The following is a 22,290-nucleotide window of genomic DNA, read 5'->3' as shown; positions in this document are numbered from 1 at the left end:
GTGCGATTGGTACCGAGTGCTTTAATGTGCTTTCGAGCGGTGTGCCATTTGGTTCAACTGCTGAATTCGCGAACCACCGTTCCCGTGCGGCCATTTTGAATCTTCCAGTTAGCAGCTGCTACATCGCACAAACTGGTTTCGTTTAATGGATTTTTCACCAACGGGCACGCTCACTCGCACGGCTGATAGCGGTCGCAAGTCAGCTAAGAGCTAAGCTCGGGTGGACCCTTTTTTCCGTTGCTGCTGCTACTCCGCCAAATGCCAGTAAGCCTTTCGCGCGGTTAGAATGTTTGCCCCAAAAAATACCTTCTTACCTTCGGGCACCCGGGAAAAAGGAAGTGAACGGGTGTACTGGGAAGAACCCGTCTGGTATAGGCATAACCAGGCAAAGTCTAACAGGCGTGTTGATGAGAAATACAAAAAGGCACAAGTGGGAGAGAGAGAGAGAGAGTGAGTAAAAAAACAATATCATCCTTGTCACTTTATTGCCTACGGTATTTGGTGAAAGAGTTCGTGGAATGGATTTTAGGAGAAACTTTATACGAGCAACACTGTTTTCTAGCCAGCCCGTTAGACCACGTGCGATGGAGGCGCCTGGTACGGCACGTATCACGCTTAATGACGTTTCTAAAATTGGTTTCGTTTTCGGCGTGGAAATAGGAAAATGACGCTGCGGGGACCACGAAACACGTGCCAAGAAATGTCCCTAATGTGGCGATGGGTGGACTAAATAGGATAGATAATCATCGGTGTGAGCGGTGTCCTGACACGCATTTTCTCAGGAGGTGCTCATACAGGACCATATAACCATATGTAATGAGCTGCTGTTTGGTGTGTCTCTCGAAAAACGAATGTATATCTTAATTGACGTGTAACATTATGTTTCTTAATTCATTAATTTGAATCACCCACTTGACGAGACTTTTCATAAGCACACTTTAGTATTCTCAGTTGATTTAGAAGCCCTCAGAGCTCAGTTTGTTCCCGATTTGTGCGTGATGGTATAATTATGTACAAAAACAGAGCTAAGTATACAGTAGCTTGTTTAACAGAACAAAATCAAGCTTCATTCATATTAAATAGATAGTGATGGACAAACAAACCATAGCACTTGTCATCTGATTGGTGACTAACTTTGTCAATACAATGGAAGCTAATCACACAATAGAACCACCGGTTGATACCTTCAGCATGCACAACTTCGTTCCGTTCAATATATAATTCATGCCTTCTTTATGGAGTGTACCACACAGAACTCTGCCGGTTCGAATCGACTGTTTATCGAGAAGAAATCTTCCATCCTGAAAGCCATGTAAGAATGATGGCCCAGCTGGCAATCAAAACAAAAGGCTAAAATTAACACACTCACAACAGTTTGGGTTGCGTCGGTCAACAACGGTAAACATCGAACCGAAAGATGCCGGTGCCACACAAATGGTCAACGGTTGTACGGTACCACTTCGTCGATAATGGTTTGGCCACTTCCATTTGCGACCGATGGTTGGTAGTGCGTTATGCACTCTGTTTATCCAATACCAGGAAGAAAGTTTACTTTATTCCAAAGCCTTTCCCCACCACGACTCCCCAGCACGGTAAATACAATGGATGGATGTGCAAATTAGCTTCTAATCTGCAGGTGCCTGCGAGCAAGAAACTGTTCACACTTTCCTTCGAACGAAGTCTACATGGAATGGAACCGTTGCGGTGCGTTTGAGTGATGCGGTCAATCGAATGTCTAATCTCTAGCACCACCAATCGGAACGAAGCGCACTATGTAAATGGTGAAATAGCTTGCCTCTCAAGATCCGTACCGAGCGCCGAGTGACGGTCATTTCCATTCCGATGTTCCATTTTGCAATGTGTGTGTACAGTTATATGTTTCGAGTGTTTTGAAAGCAATGGGACTGCTCAAGAAGTACCTCCTGCTGTATTTGCATTCCAGGGAATCGTAGACAGCTTCCACATTTCTTTGGCTTCAGCACTTATGACGGATAAGGTTTTCTTCAACGCCGGGGGAAAAATATACTTAATGCTGTGAAGAATGTTTGCGAAATAATAATCCGATTCAAGAAACAGCTCGTTTAGATACAAAAGAGTGAATACTGGAATATGGCTACCAGCTCGTCTTTTCACCTCAGCAAGTTGCTCATCCATCACCGTTGCAGCAGTAAACAGTGTGTGTGTCTGAGTGTGGTTTAATTTAAGTCATCCTCAAACTCTTCCCTCTAAAGGCAGCCCGGTTTCCGTGGCAGTACATTTTCTGGGACTGGAGAACATAATTTGCGGCAAGCGATAAAGTTTATGGCATCTTCTGGCGTGGCCAAACCAAGCCCGCTTACAACAAGACACGCCGCACGAACAAAGACACACTGCTCGCCGTCTCTAAGCGAGTGCTAGGCGAAAGCGTTAAAAACGGCAAACAACATTCTATATTCTTCCTGGCATAACGTGTGCGTGATGAACCACACATTAACGACACTGTGGTAAAGTTTGTGGTACCTGTGCATGGGTTTTAAACATCGGCCTGGATCGTTTATGGTTTGCCCGCCGCTTGGGGTTGAGAGCGTAAAGGATTTAGCAAATTATTTCATCAACGTAAAGGTGTGGGGTTTTTTTTATGGGAGCGGGTTGTCTTCATTATCCTGACGCTATTCTTAACGAAGTGATCACTTATTAGCTGGTTCAGCTTTGTTTCCATATTTATAGCACCACTGCACGAGTACTGTTTGCCCGTTTGCTTCATAAAAAGTGTTCCATTTCCAAGAACTAAAGTGGTTTGAACCATATAATGGAACTGAATCACCTAGAGGAATGATTTCATAATTTTCTAAAATTGGTTGGAACTAAGCCTTGGCAAGAAATCAACAGCTGGATGCATACCACTATAGTCTACGGATTTCTGAATCCAATCTCCTTTTACTATATGCAAGATTTTATTATATGGTATACGGTTGATAAATTACAGTATGGACATGCAATATCCCGCTATATGTCCAAAATGTTCCCCTAAAGGTTTCTATATTTCCATTATATGGGTCGAAAGCCTTTATGTTGCGCTAGACATCTTAGAAAAAGTTTTCATGAGGAACGAATTAAATAAATACGTGAATCTCAAACAGTTTTACCAGGTATAATTATACAGTCTCTAACACAACTCTACAAACACCTGTTTTTTGTTTAAGAATAAAAGGAAAACTAGAATATATAGCTCTACTAGGAAGTATAGCTCACTACTAGGGAATATAAAGGAAAACTAGAATTATGGCCCAGAACACTTTGTTGTCTATGCCAAGTGCCTAGGTGGCTTGAGAAATTTTACTAAGTTTTTTTTTAGAATTCTGTGACATTTCAACTTTGTGAAAAATATTTTGGCTTTTTTACGTTAGGTTTCCGACTTGCTTTATTTACATTAATCAATGCTCTATAATTGCAAACTTTGAGCTTTACTTATCAATTTTTTCACAGACACTTCTGCAATAGAAATACATATATTGAAGGGTTATAAGAAATGCCTAAAATAATAAGATATACTCAAAAAAACTAAAAAATAGAAGTACCTGAACAAATAAAATTATAAAAATATACAAAAAATATATTGAAAATTAAATTATACAAAATGGTTTATGGCTCGTGAAAACTGCAGGGCCCGTAATCGTTTGAAAATTTCCATTTGCATTTGTCCAATACAACCAGTTATACTATTTTCTTATCTAAGTTATTTACTCTCTTAAAGTCCCATTTTTTAAAACTGTCTTAAAGCTTTAACGCTGCTTAAGTACCAAACATTAACCAACAAAAACTTTTGACCAAAGCCATGTCACTAATCCCCAGCCCAATGTTAAACTGTGGTATGGATTTGTAGGAAAATACTGAGAAATCATCGTGGACGGCTTAACTTTAATCAGAGCGGTAGCTTTTGGAATACGCACACATGTTTTCGATGCTATATTTTACACTAAGCTTTAGATAATTTCTATTTCACCACTTTGTAAAATCGCAAATGTTGCTACAACTTTGTTACCAGCTTCAAAAACCCATACGATCGAATTAAAGTTCCACCAGCTATGCAGAAGCCCCCGAAGAGGTTTCACTTGCAGTCAAAAACCCCGAAAAACCTAAGCCAAACATTCTCGGAACGTACCATTTGCGAAAGAGCTTTGCCTTACCCATCACACCGGATGCCGGTGGCTTACTGTTCCATCCAACCAAAATATAATACTCGCCCCGAAGCGACACCGCTTCGGCCGCATTCGGTTGCCCCGGTCTCAAATGTTGCGCATGAATCAAAGGATGAAATCCTGCCCCATTTGTTTTCATTTTCGGCCTGCAAGAGAATATGTTATCCTTCCAGCCTACGGGGTGCCAGCCAGCATGAGTGCACGCACAAACGCTATTATCGCTGAGGCAGCTGTCCGTTACCTGGGTATTATTACTCACCGGGCTCAAATGGTAAGACCTGGTGCACCTCGTGTACTCCTCGCTGGTACGTTCTATGGGGAGTAGCACATGAATTTGGCGAGCTCCAAACAGTCGCTTTGATCGCAACAGTGCTTTGCATGCTCTTCAAACCGGATTCCCTGCCAAACCATCCTGCGGGCCGGCATATTTATTTTCTTCTCCGTAAACTCTCGCCAACTCCTGTCCCCGGGCCATGGTGGTTCGGTAGCTTCGGCCGGGCCCACTTGACTCAGGGAAAAAAAAGCCAGCCCAGGTCGGTGCGCTTTATAAATAGAATCTGGGCGATCTGTGTGGATATGGGTGTGCAGACACGGCTTTACGGACGGTCGTCTAAAGCAATGGCCAAGGGAATCGGGCCAAGAACGATAAGATTGTGATCTGTTGCTGCTGCTACTGTTTGGGGTGGGGTTTCGATTTCCTTTCAATCAGAACGAATGTTTTTCCCTCGGGCGGTTAACCGAGTTCACCAGCTAGAATGGGCTGGAAAATGGCTATCAAAACCGGCAACCGGAGATATGGCTTAACGTTCAATAAATACACGCATCTAATGAAGAGCGCTCCGATCGCCTAGTTTAATGTGAATGTGAGCCAAAACAACACGGTGCCGCCGCCACGATGAGGATGATGATTGTGCTAAAGGTGCAATAGTTACATTAGCACGTTCCCTGTTTGGGAGATTGTTTAAAATTGGTCCGACTGATGAAAATGTTTCAGTTAGCAGCATGGCAGGCAGCCTCAGCGTGTGTGTACACATCGGTTGAAATGGCTTAATGCGAATTTCATTCCAATGGGTTTGACCTCCGAAGATGGTGCCGGTGATTGAGCTACTTGTCCGATGAAGCTGTTTGCGGGCAAGTAAATGGTGAAGTTCATTGCAAACTCGTCTATTTAGCACTCAGCTCGTAGCATTTCGATTATGTACCGAGCACTAACGATACTTGGAACGGCACCAAAAATAGGAGCCTCATAAATTGGTTTTATTTACCTCACTATTAATTAGCTTCTCGTCCGAGTTGGATGATGATGAGCTGCAAAGGTTTCTCCAATCACGATCGTGTGTACCATGCAGACCATATTATGCCTTCCGGTCGATCTTAGGTCTACGGCAAACGAAAAAGGTCAATCGGAAATATTACAAAATATGTGACACAAAAAGCAGGCCACAATCGATTGAATTGAGGGCAAACAATGCATAAAGTAGCAAAATTTCCCAACGGGTTTCCGTATCGATCGTATGGTTTCACCCACTCGTGGTGAGATTGATTCCCTGGACGTTACTTTATCGTTGGCATTTAATAGCTAACGCACTTCAGACGCGGTAAGCTTAGAAGCTACTCTGGCAAGCTAGGCGAGCACGAGGGACTAGAATCAAATCTAAGATGCTGCTCGTCTGCTTAACGGGGTCCACCGTTGTGCCACAAAAGGGCTAAGGAAATTGAACGGAATCGCCCAAGGGAACTGAAGCCCGTCTCAGTTCTTTCAAACAGTTGTTTCGCTCGCTTCTCGTCTACGCTATTCAAATATGTGAACGATCCGTACGCCAGATGAAACGCAAACAAAAGTTTCTGCCGCTACCAAATACAACACTACTTTTGTGCGGAAATAAAAATATGATTCTTTCCTATGTGTGTGGACTCACACATACACACATTTATAGTGGGAAGACCACTTTCTGCCAAGTTAAACAACGAACTTTAGCCCACTTCGAGGGAGCTTTTCTTGTTGGCTAGAAATGGAAGTTCGATGCTAGTTCCGGCAAAGTTAAACAGGGTTCGGTGGGTGAAAGTTTAGCACACCGCGCTTGGTGGAACGCTGGTTGGTGTCACACTTCAAACACACAGATGGATGTGGAAGAATGCAGATAGTACGGTTAGGTTTCTAAAAAGCACATCAAAGGTGGAATGAAAACGAGCTCTTTGTTAAAGGTGCTTATTTAGAATAAAATTTGGGGCGAAAGGTTAGCTCTAGTGAACCTTACGTCGATTTTCTTTCTCTTCTTGGCTTAACGGAACCTCCGGTCATGCCTGCCATTTCAGACTTACTAAACTCAATGATACCTCGCCGTTAGTTGGCAGTCCTCAATATTGAAGGTCGGTCCGGATGGGATTAGACCTTGGGTGCTACTATGTGAAGACCATTTTCGCTGTTACTACTATATCGCCACAAATACTAGATTATTAAGACGTATTTCTAGAATAATTTATCAATAATTACGGTGCACAGCAGGCCACCGGGGTTCAAATCCCAACCGGGACCATTATGGCAGGCCCAGGCTTTTCAAGGCAGTAGAGTCGAATATGATCAATTTTGACCACATTCTTGGTTCAAGCTCTGTAAGAGTTATACTGAGGATATGACTATCCAACAAGCACAAGACAACTTTAAGCAACAATAAATACATAAAGCAATAAAAGAGCCTTCAAATGGCTTCTCGCTAGAGTAGACATTCCAGCTAATCATCTACCGAATTCGGCTTATTAATATCCTTGTATGGCCTGGCGCCAAATTTCAAGGAAGCAAACAATCTGTTGCATCCCTTCTTTCCGATTGTTTGAAAGTTTTCCATCCACTGTTTCACGCCGCTGGCTATAGCTTTTTCCCTGCAACAAAAAGAAAAACCTGCGCCTCGTTATCAAATGACAAGAAAAAGCGGACGCTGGGGCACACACAACCTAACCCGGTTTCCAAGTAAAAAGTCACGTTTGTTGTTACCCGGTGTTGTTTTGTTTCGTTCCCAAAACCATCGCAATGCTCGGGAGAGAATGGTTAATAAAACTGATGCGCCATCATGTCGGTGGGCGCCTTTTTCCTTTCACCGGGCGTAACCCGATTCCGGGCTCAACTTTTACAGCATATGTGTGAGATTTGTACATTAAAAGCACGCACACACACATTCGAAAAACCGAAACCTGATTCCTGCTCCTGCTTCCCTTTTGCCATCGTCATACCGTTGGCCGCAAGCTGCCATTTGCTTGTCTTTGGCTGTTTGAGAAAGGCTCGTTAAAATTCTCGAATAAAATACCCACCGGGATCGGGGGTGCGCTGGCTCAAAGCCGTCAGGCAGATAGTCAGGCAGACAGGCACCGAACCGGTCCGGTATATGGGTATGAATTTTTAATTTAACTTTGGCAAGAATTTTGCTTTATTTTGCGTGGTGGTTGTGCGTTTTGAATCGAGTGTTTTCTCGGTGCGACTCTAGCAAAATCCCCGTGTAGGATGATGTGGGTAGATTTGAAAACAAACCGTAAAATTTACCGTACCGTTGATGTACGATGAATTTGGTGGAGTCTGGTTGCATTCTTGCCTCAGAGCTGTGTAATCGTTCGTCAAGTGCTTCAAAACATTAATTAGGAATGAAAAGGTGAAGGAGCGTTCGAAACAAGATTTCTCATGCTTTTCCTATCATGTTGACGACTCGAACGATTTTTCCTTCCAATGTGCCTTAGTATTAGATTGCATACCTTTGTGCCGCTGCTTAATCACACAAAACGTTGAGTTATGCTATGTTATAATTTTGCATGCAAAAATTGATCCTGCCATCGATCCATTCACCATTTTCAAATATGAAGCACCATCCAGGGAATTTGAGTTCGATTTTGGACAGGTATAGCTAAGCCAGGCCCAAACTAACAGTAAAAAATAGGAGGAAAAAGCCATGGTGCAACCCCTTACTCATTTATTATGCAGTAAGGAACGGTCAGAAATGGGTCATAGCGCAAAATTTGAATTTGGTTATGCAAATGGCGTATTTTAGCGGCCATTGTAACGCTTGACTGTCCCGATCGGTTTACCTTGCCGTTAGGGAGGATCATCAAAGAGGGAAGAATTTCGCCTCTAGAGTTAACCGCAAGGAACATGAAATTTATGAACGCCTGGAGATGGGTCGGTAATAGATAAATAATCTTTTCCAATGATTATTGCATTCCTTTGCGTAGTTTGTGGGACTATCGAAGGTTGAAATTCTTATGAAAAATTGTTTGAATCAAGTTAAAGATTTTGAAGTTCGAGGGCATAGAATTATTTGATTTTGATCCATCTTAATTAAGCTATGATTTTTCCAATATGACGACGTCAGAGCAGTTCATGTTTATTTAGACAATTCTTCAAGCATTTAAGTTTTTCATTTCCAATTAATCAATTTGCTGAAAATACGGCATCAAGCCGTCATAATTTAATAATAAATAAAAAAAAACAATATAATCAATTTGTTAGGAACATCTAACAAACATATTTTAATCAGATCAGTTCTTATCCTAGCCTAACATTAATAAAATCTCAACCGAAAATTTGACAAGACTCTATCAACGAACGTTTCCTGAATGATTTATGCTCCGATGGTGAGGCTCTAACCCATCTTTGCTTGCGTTCAATTCCAAGTCAGCTTCAATTAATCTTGCAGCCTCCATTCACTACCGCCGAGCTGTAATAAAATTCCAACCATCCCGGTCCCAGCAATGATTTACATTAAATTCGTTCACACGATTCTACGCTCTGTTCAGCATCAGCTGTATCATCATCAGCCAACTGCTATCAGTTTGAATTAAAATATCCGTCCGACATGAGCGTAACCGTCTCGCAACATCAATGGGCTGACGCCTAAAATGCCTTCTGCCATCCATCATTCAGCCTATTTTCAGTGAAATTTCCGTACCGTTCGTTCACCCATTCACCACGGTTTTATAATAAAACATTAGAGATGGAAGGCCCCGGGAAGAATTGCCCATTATGTTTAACGTTTCCCAAAATAAAATAACGCAACGCAACAAGAGGAAAAAAATCTAATTTACTCTTTACATTTCAGTTCTTCTGGCTAAAAGGATCGAAAGAAGGACCAGAACAACAACCAAAATCTACCACCACCGGCCAAAGCCCAAAAAGCTATTGCAATTTTGTGTGTCTTGCTGTGTTTCTGTTCCTACGGTTCTACCGTCGAGCCGGCCTGTTTCTGGCGTAATTTTAAATTTAATTTGCGTTTAGAGTATGCTGAAGAGTAAAGGCAAAGCAAAAGGAAATAAAAAAGCACCGGCCAACCATAACAAGCTACAAGGGAAACTTTAAAAATACAACATCAACTCGCGCGCTGTACATTTTTAGCCCGTTTCGGTTGGAACCGCGTAAGCATGCGACATTGTTCTCATCATTGTCAGGACGGGAAAGTTGCCCACCATTCGGTAGGGTATTCCTGGTTCCCTGCAACGATGGTGTAACCGATTGGTGTGTGGTGTACGGCGAAAGTGGAATATTATGTAGCGAGTGGAAAAAAAGCTTCTTAAGCACACACATTACGCCATGTGGCTACACGACCATAGGCACTTTCGGCTCTGCACGGTTGGGTTACAAGGGAAGTGGTTTTTTCCTTCAACTTTTTGTCTTTCTCCAAGGATCAGACATCCCACCGTGGGTGTAGTGCTGGATTACGATTCAATATAGCAGGCAGGAAGCGTTTCATGTACACTTTACACTCATCACTATTCTATTTTGGGTAGAAATTCACTTTACTCCCAAACCCAAATCAGGTGAAAGTTGTGTGGCTGTGCTCGGCTGGATGCATGACAGGATGTTTAGTATTAGAACATTGGCTGCCTCAGTGAATCAATACATCAGCTCACAAACAGCATGGGTTTATCCCAAAGCATTCACTTCTCATTGTCTGCGTAACATAGATAACCTGAGCCTGGTCTACCTGGCTTCCGACAGACACATACCTTAAGGTTGCAGTCGTTGTTAAACTGCTTATGGCAAGCAACGTAAAGATTCCGACAAGCAATATCTACAACTTAAACAACTTCCAACTCCGGTGTATCTCAGGTGATATAATTGAGTAGATCGCAAGAGGCGATTCAATACAGCTACAGTATTGATGATAGTATTTTGTTGATCACGCACACATCACACATAAGAGATCTTGGTGGTATGCTGGGCACGGAAGCGGATAACACGGGGGTCGGAGTAGGCGCCCAGCTAGGGCTATCTGGTGTAGAAGGAGTATGAGCCCCATAGTAGGAGGCCTTAGTGACCATAAGAGGCGTAGTGTAAGGGTTGTCGAATAAGAAGCCTCATGTAAGGAACCTTCTAGCGCATTATATAGCTTCCTCATGATACATCTAAGCCCTCAGGCTGGATCACTAACATCGAGCTGAAATGGGCCTGACTTCCATTCCGCCTAAGGCCTACAAGGAGCTTGGTCCACATGTGCTGGAGAAGTTATCAGCCGCTGTAATTAACTCCTTGGACTTTCGATTGCGCATGTCTAGAGATTTCAAGAATCTCTAGGGTCAAGAAGCCGCTACTGCAGTATAGTTCGGTTGGTACTTGAGTATGCCAGGGTGGTTTGGCACCCATCACCCACTACGCGATCTTCCATCTTCCGTTGGATCCAAGAAGACAGTATCCTTCCTACGAAGTTGGCCTTTTGCTCCTTGGATCAGCTGAAGAACATACGTCGTATATCCCAACAACATTTTTGTAGCTAATCTGCCTATGGCGTACATCGATTTTGGCACACTCCTTCAACCGGATGATCTAAATGCCTTCATAGTACCAACTATGGGTCACAAGATCCTCTGACTTCAATGTGCAGGTCATTCTCGCGAGGTATACCCACTTTTCGATTGCAACAACCCATCTGAAACCTTCCAAAACCGGCTGTTTTCGAGGCGAATGCCTAATAAAAATGATGAAAATTGATTTCAGATATTTATGTAGATGTTAAGATACATTCCAGACGACATTCATTGTCAATTTAATGAAGTAAAATATAATAAACTATCGATTATATTTCCTTACAATTGATACATTTCAACCATAAAGGAAAAGATTCACCCCGTGGCCATTTGTGTTGAAGAAATCATTTCCATCCGTAGCCTTACTGCTTATGAATACTCAAACTAAACAATTTCCAGTTACATTTTAAGCTGTTCGAAAAATTAATTACGAAAAAAGCTAAACCACGTCTACAATTCAATCGGTGCGCCGAAGGGAAACAGCAACAACACGTTAATCTTGTTTATCGCAATCGACGGGGTTTTGCTTGGTTTGTTTGTGCTCCTTGTCCCATCCTAGGCATCTAATAATATTCATCCACTCAACTGCGTGGGTCTAGATGATTTTCAAATGAAAGCAAATAACGGCCAGAAATGTAATTTAATTTCGTTTCCCATGTATCACTTTCCGGAGGATTTTTTGTTTTCGTTATTATTTTGTGGTACCGAAAGCGCACCATTTGTTGCAGAACGAACCAAACAGCCTGCGGCCGGTCTGCCGGTTCGGTTGTTGTCTTTTCCGAGCCACCGGAGCGCATGGGGTCAACCGTTGTTGCGGTGTGAAGCATTTTTAACAAAATTTTCCATTCTCTGGCCCATGTTTACATCAGTGTCGGCCGCGTTCGACGGATTGGTCGTAGAAAGAAAGTATTTTTTTGTATAGTTCTTTTTCCCTTTCTGCAAACTCCCTCTGAAGATGAAAACCCTGGGTGACTAGCTACTAGGCCGGCTGGTTGGCCGAGAGATTGTGTACCTACCAAGACGACGTTGTTGATGATGATGGACATTTGAGAAGAAATGTAATTAGTAACAAAATACCGTAAACGTCACGGCAGCCAAGCCAAACATTGACGTGGAAATTTCATACTTTGTTGCCAGCGGTAACTCTCGCTTTCAATTTCAATAAGTTGTGACTGTGGCAAGCAGCATGCGATGGACGCCTGAATGGATGGTTTGTAATCAAATTTTATTGTTAAACAAGCAAGACGGTTAGCAAAAAAAAAAGACAAAAACGGAAGCAGCTGCTTGTTGCTACCAAGACCAGAATAGGCAGTTATTATCCAAGGTACCTGAGATAAGACGGTACGATCAATATCGTATTTAAGAAACCTTCCGGTGGCAGTAGTTGTATCGTAAAATCAAAGTCAAGCTATCTTGTGTCTAGTAATATGGGTGGGTATGCGTAAAAGAATGATATAAAGTTTGACTCATAAACAGTAAGTGTGACAACACCGAACGGTTAGTTTACCGGGAAGTGCTATATAAAAATAAAATAGTTACCGATAGATAGTGTTATCGCTTCGGAGGATTGAAGATAAGTAGCTATTCTTAGTATGTAGCAAACCGGTGACTGAAACTCATTTTTTATTAAAGAATTGTGAAGAGAGAAGGGGTTTCATTAAAGATTAAAAGGCAATAACGGCGCAGGTCGTAATACGATAGGACCCGGGTTCAAATCCCATCTGGACCGTTCCCCCGTAGTGAGGACTAACTATTCAACTGCGTGGTAACATTAAGTCTAGTAAGTCAGAAATGGCAGGCATGACCTTAAGGGGTTATTAGATCAATATGAGAGAGAGATAGAGAGAGAGAGAGTGAGAGAGAGAGAATCTTAATTGCATGCAATCATTACAAGCCAAGTTCATTTCAACTAATCTAGAGCAATTTCTGATTAATTTTTAAATTAAGTAATATTTACCCAAAATTCAAACGTTTCGTATGTTCTCAACAATATATGTACTAGAGATGAGAGTCAATACTCTATTTAATGAATTAACTCGCTCTTACTCCTTCGCAATCGAACCGTTTAACAACTCTGTTGAGAGTCAACAGGAAAAGAGTTGTGAAGACTTTCTGTGATTCGAAACTCCGTGATAGCTAGCAACTGACTAAGAGCGAGATTAATTAAAACGAACCTCAAAAGAGGTATTGAATCTGTTGAAACAGAATTGTTGTTAGAGCTCCAAATAATTCTTTAACCCTTTTGTGAGCAAGCTATCCATTAAAAAGGTTTAAATCATTCATTCACTCTTACTCAGTGCGCACACCACTCCGAACGCCCATACCACATAATCACTGTGCTTACCTGTTCGCTGCACATACCGGCGCCTGTTCGATTCACAAAAATTAGCTGTCCCCAATGCAGTGGAACATCCACGGCGTACCCATTATCCGATCGGAACGCAAGCGAAACGTTATCGCAAACGGGCCGCGCAATTCGCGTGACAAATTGGTTCCCTATCGCACGTGGTTAAGACGCATTCAAACGACCGTGTACTAACGAGCTTAGCCCGTTTATAAACCCCTAACGACTTCCTTGACCATTTGGGCACTGTATCGCGAAAACAGTTACCCTCGTCTCCCCCCGCAACTACGCCCTTCACCCTTTCGCGCTGCACTCGTACTCATTTATATTTCTTAATCTCTGCATTTGTATTGTATGTTGGCGATAGTGAGAGAGAGTGAGAGCAAGAGAGTCTTCTGCTGGCAGTTGGCGGACTTTGGAATGTATGTATGGTCGGTTTCTCCACCGTATCAGAGAGCTGTCAAATGCAGTGTAGCCGGTGCCGAGACCGGCAACCCAAAAAGCCAACGGCACTGTGTGGTCTCGTGTGACTAAGAAATATTTTATGGTACGTAATGTGGCCATTTTTTTTTCGACCGACCAACCGACCGACCGTCCCCTCACCCCCAGTAAGTGTGCCTTTAAAACTGGACCCAGCCACGAAAAATCCAGCCAACCACAGTAATCGGGTGCCCACTTTATCTCGACAAGGGTTTAAGTCTTAAACGGGTAACGAGAATTTATTGCACTATTTTCGGGTCCATGTGTACAAATCTGGTGGATTTGGTTGATGGCCGTGTTGCGCGGCACAGGCAAACGACCGACCATCGCTCCAGACCGACAATGGAGGCACTGGAACTTGACATAGTGGTCTCGTTTACCGTCCGGGCTATTCCGGATTGCCTGCTGGTAATCTTCGCTTCCCGGATTTAGCTAGATACGGTCGATTTGCTGATGAACCGCAAGACACTGGGCACGAGATTTTCGCAAAGCTGTCATAAAACATACGCAGCACGGAACTCCCCCATTTATTTTATGGCAGACGCATCACCGGCTCCAGAACCGGCACCAATAATGGATAATTTTGGGGACAGGTTTTTTGCTTGTGTTTTGAATTAGACAAGTGAACCTTGAAAGCTGCATCGTCATTGCAGTGTGAAAGCTGCACCGTTTTACCCAATTCCATCCAAACTCTAAACAAAGGAGTTTAGTTTTTGCTTCTTATCGTCGCGAGGCTATCTTGTTCGGAAATGTTTCGCTACCGGAAGCGATATGTGTAAATGACCCACATCTATTCCGTTTCACAGATTTCCAGTAAACAGGAATTTCGTACGTCTTCATTGCAAACGTTGTTTTGGGGAAGTTGACCTCGATTAGCGTCTTAATGATAGTAAGAAGAGCAATAAGAAAACAAATATGCCAAGGTCTTTTCTGGTCAATGTTTTCCGTTGGCTTCGCGTCGCTTTGCCGTATCGAATGATCGCTGGTCAGTAACGAAATTAGCTAATGATGCGTCACGATTATATTATCCTGCTGGGTTTTGCTGGGCTGCTTGGGAAGTGCTAATTAATTATCGATTCGAGGAGAAGAATTAGCAGGCAAAAACAAGACATTACTCTCATCCTCCCAAACGGTTGCCATGGTTTCGTTCTTATCAGTGATTTATTTTTATGAGCTTCACATAATTTTCGGAACTTTTTCCAAAATAAATACTAAAGAATTGGCTAATCTTCGTTTCTCAAGGGTGTTTTCTTATTTTAACGAATTTCTATCTTATTTTAAGACTTATTTAGACACTTACTCCATACTGATATTAATGCTTCTTTAAATGGAGTTGACGCAAAGATGACATTAAGTGCAGACATACTATTATTTTTTTTATAACAAAACGTTTAAGAGCTTAAGATATGTCTCTCTCTCTCTCTCTCTCTCTCTCTCTCTTCTTGGTCTAACGACCCCTTGAGGTCATGCCTGCTATTTCTGGTTTACTAGACTAAATGTTTCCACGTAGTTGAATAGTTAGTCCTCACTACAGGGGAACGGTCCAGACAGGATTTGAACCCTGGCCCTACCGTGTGAAGGAAAACATCAAAATTACTACCCGAGCAAGAAATAAAGCATCCTGTAACTTCCATTTCGCCGATGAAAATCAATTCGATCCCTGCGCTAAGCCACCAAACTGGGTCAACATCAAAATATGTTAACGTTAACACAATCCACACGCGTTACACCCGTTGCAACCCGTTCGGAGTGAAAACCATGACCGAAAGCCCTGCTTGAGTTGCAAAAAAAAAAATGACAAAAAAGAGGCAAGGATCGTGCGGGCAGTAATTGTGTGCCCAAAAGCTGACTCAAATTGAGTAACGAAACACTTTCTGCTCCGTTTATCACCAATCGCTGGCATCGAAAAGGGATGTGTATCGGTGGGACTGACCAACAAAAAGGCCAACGAGAACAAAAAGGATCCAGACAACTAGGGTCCAGCAAAGGTGTGCAGTTTTTTGGGCGAAAGAAAAACCATATCACAGGGAGGTTTTAAAGGAAGATAGGGAAGAATACCAGGGAACTATAAAGGAAAAACCCATCACATCACAAGGTTTCACCGGTGTGATCCTTTTCCCTTTTTTGTGGAAATTCCGATAAAGAGTACAAATTTATGTATCCGATCTCGCTCAAACGTGCTGAGAAAATTGAATGTTTCGAAAACCGTCCCTTGCGTCGGTGCTATTCCCGTAGCCAAACAACCCACCCGGAGTCACTGACTGATAGGATCCCTTTTTCAACGAGGGTGTTACGGGTGCTCGGTTGTTGATATGTGTATCTGAAAACACCTTGACATTTGGCTTCCCGAGTTCCGACAAAGCATCCTTCGTGCATCCTCCGAACTCGGATAATCGATTGAACCATCAGCAGACACGGCTGATTCCAATTCAGAGTTGGGATGAGTGTCTTCCAACAAGCGCAACTCCCATGGTCCTTTGCCTGTAACGAATTATAGAAAGTAAACATTCCTTCCCACTGCAAAACAGACACGAAACCAGCAGCACCGAACCACATTTGCGCTTGCCGGCGGCAGCTTAAATGACAATTTGCAAACAGCTAAGAGACCAAACCACCGCGAGCCAGCAAAGCAAGCGCACGCCGAGTAAGCTGAAATGAAAAATTTCGCAGCTACCAACTTTTGGCTCGACATTTCGCATAAATTGTTTCATGTAGCGCGATGTCGCCAACAAGTGCTTCCACCAACAACAAGCTCGGGTGCTTGTTTATGTTCCGTACCGAACCGAGCGTACACCAAAATTTAATCAATTTTCATCTGGTTTGTTTTTTCCATCCAACCCCACCCGCGAACGCGACTTCGGGCGAAAACATCATTTGTACTGCCACCACCAAATTCTGGCTCTCCCTCAGTAGCTCACTCAGTATTTCACTCCTACGTCCGCGAATGGATCCGTGTGTTTTTCTTATTGAATTGTACGTTTGCCATCACGATTCGCAATTTTCAGTATCGATGGTTGTGTTACAGCCCGGTGGAAGGAAGACGCGGTGGACTTGCATTTTTTTTTTCACGCTGGCAAAAGCTTTTGGCAAAGTGCTGCCCGGTAGATTTGTTCTGGCGGGCATTGTCTTCATCAATTTCTTGTTAATATTGTTTCCATTACTGGGTGGCACCATCTGGGTAGCAGGACGGCAGCAAACGGGTATGAGTGGAAGGATGGTTTACGGCTACAATAATTGTTAAATGAATGTATCTTCAGCGTTGTTCATCTGTTTTGCTACTAAGTTCTGAATAATTTTGGTTAAATTGTTCTTTGTTTCGAGTTCGAGTTCGATGAAGAACAAAATTAACAAGACAACTTATTAAAATCAATTCATCAATGTTTGATAAAAAAGCCTATCAAAACAAGCTGTAAAGCTTTGTTTGTATCTCTTTTAACCGTTTTCTAATATCAATACTGCCAGGCCGTAGAATATAAAAAACTGTAATTTTTGGTATAATCATGTAGAACCAGTGGCGGATCAACCTCAAAGCAGCTCCGTCTCTGGACGGGGCCTCGTCGGTTAGGGGGGCCTCTTCGGCAAGGGAACTCCTGTTGATTCCCTCTAATATCATAATTAGAGAGGCCGCAACTGCCATTCCGCTCGGGGCCTCCAAATATCTTGTTCCACTACTGTCTAGAGCTTAACTTAATCATTGCTCTGATAACATTTAAATAAACAAGTTATATTAAGCTAACGGCTTATAGATTTAGCAGACATAAATGTTTTGTAGAATAAACTTACACATCAATCACTAGACTATTCTGAGCAATGGAAGGGCAGATCAATTGGCCAAAAAGGACACTATAGAAGGGTCTCTTCTCGATAGGCTTTTCGTACTTCACGAGCTCATGCAGACTCCACAGTCGCTCTGCATGGCTCGGTGGCAGAGTATGTCGGAAACAGATGAGCTTGAGAGTGTAGTTGAAGCCCTGGTGTAAAAGCATCTCAGGAAATAGTGTGTTCATTCGAATGATGTCTAGCCTTAGATCTAACCATTTCGCATTGGTTATCCAACGTATAGGACTGGTCGACTCCAAAGCATGTGAATGCAGCCTCGGATACCATGACATAGATCATTTTCTATGGTCTTGTGTGGAGTACGAGGCTGCTCGATCCGCCTTATTGGACGTAGTTCGGGACATTGGCAGAACGCCGAACGTTTTCCTATTTGGGAACTACTTGGTGACGAGGATGAAGAGGTCTTTTTTTGAGTTCTGCCGAGCGAATGCTATAGTAGTTTGGTACCTATCTTTCCTTCGGTTTTCCTTTGTCTGCCATTACTGGCTTTTTTTATTCCATTTTAATTGCCTTCGACTTGATTTTGTCTGCCGAAGAGCTCTAATTACAGTTTTCTTTTGTGAATAAACTGTACTATACATTGTTGTATGTAATACTTTGAGCACTTTTCGTGCCGAAAAACTTTTATCATGCAGAAGGGGATACTGAAGCTCCCCATCCTCAACACCTTAATCATTGCTGGCTGGCGCTCTATATTTGTCACAGTCATCTTGCAGTAATTCACACATTTAACAGCTTATTAGTTTTGCCCCGCTTGTTTTATCTCCCTCCTAGTGACACTGCTTCTAACAAGTTCTTCGGTTCTTTGGCCAGAAACAAGGGGTTTATCAGCGTGAAGTTTGATGGTGTTCATAAAAGCGTTGCGGTTCCAAAATACCGCGTGTACGCCAGCATGAATGTCAGCTACAACATCGCACTGACCGTCCGGCAATTTGTACGTTCCTACGTGCGTGGCTGTAAGCTGTCTCACCTTCAAATCACATGCTGCTTGCCAAAGCCGACTGGGTTGTGGACGCCCACGCTAGCAGCTCGTCCACTAAAGGCGTCTCCATCTGCCCGATCAGCCGACACCGAGTGGTGAACGCGTTTGTTTACGCGTCAGATAGGAAGTGCGTGCTCGAGAGCATGGCAACCATCGACGACGACGACGACGACGGCTGGCCTGTACTGTTCGTGGACGGGAGATGAGAATGCGAAACGGTCAAGCGACTCGCATCCAGCAGTGCCTCGCCGTACAGGTGTTAAGAACCGAAACCGGCCACCGACCGACCGGACCGCAAACGGTGTCGGTTATCTTTATTTGTCTTCATTCAATTTGTTGAAACAACCTGTCGTACAACGTCGCCGTCACGCTGGGACGTGGATTCTCGTGACGTAAGTTTATTAGACCACCGGGGATGACTTTTACCGCGCGCTGTCTAGCATCATTAACCGGTGCAGGTTCGCGTAACGCCATCGCCGAGGGTAAGCAGCCGAGACCGAATTTCGTGCTGGATGAAATTTATAGACATCGAACGGTATGGGTCAGGGTCTGTGGTGTATCGATGTTTATGGTGCGAAAGGAAATCGAGTTGTTTTTCCTCCCCTGTGCACAAGGTACATCGCGTGGAACAGTTTTCGTTTAGATTGGATCTGGAACATTTCATTAGTAATAGCAAATGAAGAGATAAATTGTGGTGAGTGAGTGTGAGCTTTGGGTAAAAAGGATCGTGATATATTTTGCTCGCGAAAGTTGTGAATGAACTTTACGATATCGAAGGAACTAACTTAATTTGTGCATGAAAAATCATCTTCTTGATTTGCTACTTTGTAGCGAAATTATACACTAATATTTTAAAGATGTTGTACATAGAAGCTCGAGGACGGGGACCCAATCACATGTAGATTAGCTTTCGTAAGAGTTTTGACTTACTTGGCATGGCTTATAGTTATGCTCTGCTTCAGAATTGCAGCGTCAACACAAGGAGGACAACCACCGCAAGCAGTCATGATATTAGAACCAGCTCACTTTCAGGAACAGCACATAAATCGGACCATCTCTAATGGCATGTCTAACGCTCCCACGGTCTAGTTGTAACATGAGCCACCTCCATGAACCAGGTCAATCTCCAGCGTCATCTCCAACTCCAATAACAGCAGCAAAACAGTCTCGTAGACTTTTGTATTAATCCAGGAAGGTTTAAGCGCCTGATGGTGACATGGACACTACTATTTTCATGACATGAACATGAGAATTTTTTTTGGCTCGTTTATTTGGCTCGAAGTTATTCGAGCTCTTAAATGTGCCTATTTCAGCAATCCCTAAAATTAGTGTTCACCCTTCAGTTTTATTTTTATTAATTAAATTTCATGTTAGCAATACGGCCAGGCCGTTCTTTATGAATAAAAAAAAAAAAATTCATGTTACTGATGTACCGCCATGTTTTCAGTGACGTGTACAGCACTGGTTTCCATCAATAGTTGCAATTATCCAGCGGTCAGTGTTAAACTACTCCACCTGAAGCCCTTTGCCCCAGAAAACAAATGCTAAACTAGCATGAATTTATCTTTCTCCCACAACCCGATTGCAAAAATATTCTCAAACCTGACCTTCCGTACATGGAAAAGTTTGCTCACAAACCCAGCAGCATCGCCCCCAATTACCATCCAAACAGTAGTAAATCATGCTTATTCATTGTAAATATAATTTACATTGCCCGCTCGACCGGAACATGACACCACGCGCCCGGTTCCGATGTTTAGCCACTTCTTTCACTCGAAACCACCTCCCTGGTTGGTTGCTAACACAAAACACTTTACATGCGCTAATCGGGCAGAACTAACCACCCATGCACCTGACGGTTCGCGCGCTGGTGTTGCTTTTCACACGTAATTAATTTTGCCGTTCGCCCATACCCGAAATCGTAAACAAGCCGAAACGTTCCGGCTCTGTAAACTCTGTCACTTGCGTCGAGCTGTTCTCGGCCGCGTGCGCTTGTGTGTGTGTGATGGTCAAAACTTCCGGTCTGTAAGCAAAATCAATTTATCGCCTGCCTGCCTCTTTTTTCCCTACTCTAAAGAAGCAAAAAGAAAACACATGGCCACATGGTCCGATGCGTGTGGCGGTGCAACCGAAATTCAATTATACGCTACTCCAAAATTATACTTTCCCATTTGTTCTCCGGTGTGACCCGGTGCGCCCGGATGTAGGCGCTGACGAGCATGGGTTTTGACACAACAATTTGCAGCGAGCTACACTGGCTGCCCAGCGCGTTGGGTTTCGGTTACCCCGATTTCTCAAAAGGTAAACCCACACAAAAGAGCATAATTAGCCAGTGACGTGGGTCTATTTTCAGAACTCTTAAAATAGCTGATTCCAATTCCAACCTCGATTGTGTAGGTGCTGTATTGTATTGGTTGAGGGGAAAAATACTACAGCAGTAACGATTATGCGATTTTTTGTCTGTGTGTTCTGGACGGTCTCTCCCATGCCGTGTTGAGTGGGGACGTCGTCTCAATAGCCCTCAATCAGCTCGATCAGTTCATCAATCTCACTGTCAGAGCATGATTGCTTATTGAACTAATTAATTTGGCACACTTTATTTTCCCATATCCGTCCGCTATCGCGCGATAACGATGATAGTAGTAGTGGTAGTAGTAGTAGTAGTCAAGTAGTAAAGATTGCCTCCAGCAACCTGCACAACCGAGTGCGACACTTTCCTACGTTGTGCTTGTCGGGCTGTGGGAATCGTCCAGATGTGATGTAAATTATGCGAGTGTCGGGACCATTTGAATGTCAATATTATAATTGCCCTGCCAGGGAAGGCAGGCATCGCGAGGGAAACCCATTCCCCCAGTGGGGAAGGAAATGAGCACTCACACTCACGAGGGCACTCAACTTCTTCATCGCAACGGAGCAAACCCGGAGTGACAATATTCTGTTATCTATGTTTGCTTGCGCATTGACAAACCCAATGCTAAGTATGGTCTTGCTTAATTGTTTCGTTCCGCTGCACTAATGGGGCACGATGGGGCACCGGAACCGGGAGGCAGCTGACACAGGAAGTCGTCAGCTGGGCGTGAATGCGTCCCGAGGTTTGCGCATTGTGCTGGGTTTTGTGCCTGGCGCACGACACTCACCGACGACCATAAGCGGTGTCGTTTGGTGGCGCTGGCTATTATTGCACGCTCTTTGCATGTGGCAGTCCGGCCGTGTGTCTATGCGGTGATTTATTGCACCGGCGGCTCGCGCAACAATCATTAAGCGGATGCACGTATGTAGTAGGTTGTGGACGGACGGACTGGTTTCGCCTAGACCGGGTTTTGAAATGAGATTGATTTATTTTAGTGACGGGCCAGGTCCGATGATCGGTGCATCGGCAAATGGCGCGCTTTGGTTGTGGTGTACATAGTGTTGTATTATCTCTTAATTTTCATTTGAATTGGTTGTTTTGGAATAGCATTGTATGTTTAGATTTGGGCATGTATTTTATGAGCGAGAATTTTGACACAATCTTATTCTTCACTTTCCCGTCAAACCAACTTTAATGCAAGCAGCCATTTTGTAAGAAATTTCTTTAAAGACAGAATAACAAACTTAGTCAACAGTGGTAACTCACCTCTCTTAATGCTGCCCTTTTTTTGCTCTCTGGTCTAAAATTATTTTTGATGTTCAGTTCTTATAGT

The 22,290-nt window shown here is 43.2% G+C and overlaps 1 protein-coding gene across 4 annotated transcripts in view; it reads right to left on the bottom strand.

The window, feature by feature from the left end:
• The window catches only part of LOC118506366 (5-hydroxytryptamine receptor 1-like), a 50,291-nt gene that overhangs the window by 5,668 nt on the left and 22,333 nt on the right, over positions 1-22,290 (bottom strand). The gene's annotated exons all lie outside the window — the stretch shown is intronic.

The sequence above is a fragment of the Anopheles stephensi genome, chromosome 2 (assembly GCF_013141755.1).
Source record: "Anopheles stephensi strain Indian chromosome 2, UCI_ANSTEP_V1.0, whole genome shotgun sequence".
Classification (NCBI taxonomy): Eukaryota; Metazoa; Arthropoda; class Insecta; order Diptera; family Culicidae; genus Anopheles; species Anopheles stephensi.
Note: the sequence above shows the minus strand (reverse complement) of the source record. Positions and strands in the feature narration are given on the sequence as shown.